At 43.1% G+C, this 4379-nt stretch overlaps 1 pseudogene; it reads right to left on the reverse strand.

Annotated features, from left to right (window-relative positions):
* LOC112072239 (NADH dehydrogenase [ubiquinone] flavoprotein 1, mitochondrial-like) overlaps positions 1-4037 on the reverse strand; it is a 9431-nt pseudogene extending 5394 nt beyond the window's left edge.
* Positions 4038-4379: the final 342 nt, after the last annotated feature.

The following is a 4379-nucleotide window of genomic DNA, read 5'->3' on the forward strand; positions in this document are numbered from 1 at the left end:
ATTGGAGAGACTCGTTGTAGACTCCTGACCTGTGTATTGGAGGACTCGTTGTAGAACTCTGACCTGTATTGTTGAGGACTCGTTGTAGGACTCTGACCTGTGTATTGGAGGACTCGTTGTAGGACTTTGACCTGTGTATTGGAGGACTCGTTGTAGACTCTGACCTGTGTATTGGAGGACTCGTTGTAGAACTCTGACCTGTGTATTGGAGGACTCGTTGTAGAACTCTGACCTGTGTATTGGAGGACTCGTTGTAGAACTCTGACCTGTGTATTGGAGGACTCGTTGTAGGACTCTGACCTGTGTATTGGAGGATCGTTGTAGACTCTGACCTGTGTATTGGAGGACTCGTTGTAGACTCTGACCTGTGTATTGGAGGACTCGTTGTAGAACTCTGACCTGTGTATTGGAGGACTCGTTGTAGGACTCTGACCTGTGTATTGGAGGACTCGTTGTAGAACTCTGACCTGGTATTGGAGATCGTTAGACTCTGACCTGTGTATTGGAGGACTCGTTGTAGAACTCTGACCTGTGTATTGGAGGACTCGTTGTAGGACTCTGACCTGTGTATTGGAGGACTCGTTGTAGACTCTGACCTGTGTATTGGACTCGTTGTAGAACTCTCCTCTGATGTAGATGTAAGCGGCGTGGGCTCCCATGGCCTCCCAGCCACCAGCAGCCTCCACCGCTTGTGAGGGTCGTGACGCATGATCTCTCTGTCCTTACACGTCCCTGGCTCTCCTTCATCTGCATTCACTACCAGGTACTTAGGTCTGAGATACACAGACATACTGTATGTACACACCAGTGGAGGCTCCTCAGGGGAGGAAGGAGAGGACCATCGTCCTCTAGTGAATTTCAGAAAACATTTAAAATGTTGTCCTTTTTAGATCAACTAACTAAATATATTCACCTACCAAAATTGTTAAAACACAATGTTTTGCAATGAAGGTCTACTGTAGCCTCAACAGCACTCTGTAAGTAGAGCCAAAGGCATACCTGGATGAAGCTATTTCCGTCATCCTCTGGGCACATTGACTTCAATACAAAACCTAGGAGGCTCGTGGTTCTCACCCCCTTCCATAAGACTTACACAGTAATTATGACAACGTCCGGAGGATGTCCTCCAACCTATAAAGCTCTTGCAGCATGAATGACATGTTGTCCACCCATCAAAGGATCAGAGAATATCTAGTACTGAAAGCATAAACTACAGCTAGCTAGCACTGCAGTGCATAATATGTGGTGAGTAGTTGACTCAAAGAGAAAGACAATAGTTGAACAGTTTTGAACAAATTAATTTTATCAAAAGTGAATGGAAGCAAGAGAGAGATAGCTATATATATTTTTTTTTTTCACTTTTCAGCTAGCCTACTCAACACCTGGCTCAAACAGAGAGGGATGCTACGTTAGCTAGCTGGCTATGGCTATCCAACACTGGAACTCTTCCAAGTCAAGGTAAGCTTTTGGTTTGATTAATTTACTGCCACTGGGGCCCGCGGGTGTAACTACTAAACTCCTTGCTGACTGTACACTGTATTGCATGATTGTAGCGGGTTTACTAACACATTAGTTCTAGTAGCTATATTGACTATTTTGTTATAATATGGTGCCAAACGATGTAGGTGGTGTGTAGCGGTTAGCGGTTATGATATGAAGGTCTGAAAGCTGTCATCAAGGCAAAGGGTGGCTACTTTGAAGAATCTCAAATATAAAATATATTTTGATTTGTTGAACACTTTTTTGGTTACTACATGATTCCATATGTGTTATTTCATAGTTTTGATTGTCTTCACTATTATTCTACAATGTAGAAAATAGTACAAATAAAGAAAAAACCCTTGAATGAGTAGGTGTGTCCAAACTTTTGACTGGTACTGTATGTGTCTGCTATGAAAGTGAACTGTGTTTGTGTGTGAACTGTTAGACTAATGATTACACCCTAGATCAGCTAGATGCAGACAAGAGTGTACAAGGCGGTATTGAATGTGTCAATGTCTGTCACCTTGATTACTCAAATTTTCTCGACCTGTTCACCTAGCGTACGTTGTAAACCTTTTATTCATAGGCTAGGTTGTAGCAATCTCATGATGGGTACAGAGAAAATTTGAGTATCAAGTAGTAGCCTAAACCTATCGATGTTACATTGAGCTGGGTGAATGGAATATCAATGACAGTCATCCAATATGCTGTGATAGAAATAAGGCCGTGCTCATATAAAATGGTACCAACCGCACTGTTGCACACACACACACACACACACACACACCCACACACACACACACACACACCACACACACACACACACACACACACACACCACACACACACACACACACAACACACACACACTCTCTCTCTCTCTCTCTCTCTCTCTCTTTCTTACCTGCCGTCGCTGGGTTTGTTCATGAAGCCCACTTCATGCCGGTGGGGAAGCCAGCTCCTCCTCTCCCTCTCAGACCAGACACCTTGACCTCATTCAGGATCCAGTCTGTCCCCTTCAGGAGGATCTCTTTAGTCTTATACCACCCCCCGACGCAGAGCACCCTTCAGACTGGGGACACAATGGGAAATATAGATCCCGTGTTAAATAGACCACTATCACCTAATAATTCCTATGTACCTGATGTATGTATTGTTTTCACATATCATGTATTCTCGGGTATGTTGAGGGAAGGGGACAAGGAGACAAGGACACTTTATGGATGGTGAAGAAGAGGGAAAGTACTGTATGCATAGATTTGATGGTATCCAGAGTGTGTATGTGCATAGATTTGATGGTATCCAGAGTGTGTATGTGCATAGATTTGATGGTATCCAGAGTGTGTATGTGCAATAGTTTTGATGGTATCCAGAGTTGTATGTGCATAGATTTGATGGTATCCAGAGTGTGTATGTGCATAGATTTGATGGTATCCAGAGTGTGTATGTGCATAGATTTGATGGTATCCAGAGTGTGTATGTGCATAGATTTGATGGTATCCAGAGTGTGTATGTGCATAGATTTGATGGTATCCAGAGTGTGTATGTAGCATAGATTTGATGGTATCCAGAGTTGTGTATGTACACAGTGATATATGTGCATAGATTTGATGGTATCCAGAGTGTGTATGTACACAGTGATGTTAAGTTTTGGATGTTACTACCTCCAGTCATGGCGGCCATACAAGTTTGTGAAAATCCGGTCTTGATCACTCAAGGGCCCAAATTTTGTCTTCTTTAGATTCTCCTAGCAACCCAGATAAACACACAATTTATGTAACGATAATAGGCTAGATGGAGGCCTAGGCAGCTGTAGCCTAGTCTCGAAAACAGAAATCGTTTAAACTACACTAGGTGAGAGAAGGCTACCTGTTGCTTTGCTGCGGTGCCGTAGCGCTGGGCCAGATGAGGCGAGACGCACTGCTGCGCCGCGGCCGAGTGCGCACCTGTGCTCCCTAGCATCCGGCGTAGCGTCAGCATCCTGGAACAGAGAACTTTGTTTGGAGCAAACTAGCTAGTCCAGTTAGCCAGCTACAGAGTTATTGCCCTAGTGCTCATTTAACAATCTATACTTGAATAAAGTTGTATGTAAGATATCTTAAGCAGCATATGGCATCTTATTATATGTACAGTTAGCCAAACAAATAAAAAAAGCGCACTTGCTGTTGCTGGTCCAGATAAATTAGCCTAGTTGAGCTAATTTAGCTGCTATTTTGTGCTGCTAAGAATGTTCTAGCTAACTAATCTCCATTCACCTTCCTGCCATTAGATGACCAATGATGTTGTTGATAACCTGAAAGGTTTCCCTCTTTGGGTTGTTGCTTCTCTCCTTGACTTGTTCACTGGTGACTCAAAAATGACAAAACACTCACACGTTCAGTTTAGTTAGCAGTGCAGTCGGTTGTTGGCCAGGCTAGCTAGTTGGGTTAGCGAACTCAACTAGTGCTGCTAATTGGATTATGMCKTTCCGTCTGCCTGYGACAACCCAAAGCCACCGGTGTCGAGGCTGGTTGACATTCCTCCCTGCATCATTGGCAGAAGTGAATCTGGGYACAGTGTGTGAAAGACTGCAGCTGAGAAGTTAGGCCTACTCAGTGCATGCACTTTTGTTGTGAATAATAATCTACTATAATTTAATACTTTTTGCTGTGGGAAATCTATTGCATTGGGAATTTGAATTAGGTATTGGATGAATAAATGCACTAAATAAACGTTCAGAGACCAAATGACAGATCAAAGTTACAACTCATTATCTACAATGTAATACAGTAGGAAACAGGCTGTAGACTAATTAGGCCTACCTAATTAGGACTACATTAGGCCTACCTAGGCTACCATCTATGGATATGGAACCATGCACTAGTGTCAAACAAATAAATGACACAAACAGACAGGGA

The sequence above is a fragment of the Salvelinus sp. IW2-2015 genome, unplaced genomic scaffold, assembly GCF_002910315.2.
Source record: "Salvelinus sp. IW2-2015 unplaced genomic scaffold, ASM291031v2 Un_scaffold1862, whole genome shotgun sequence".
Lineage (NCBI taxonomy): Eukaryota > Metazoa > Chordata > Actinopteri > Salmoniformes > Salmonidae > Salvelinus > Salvelinus sp. IW2-2015.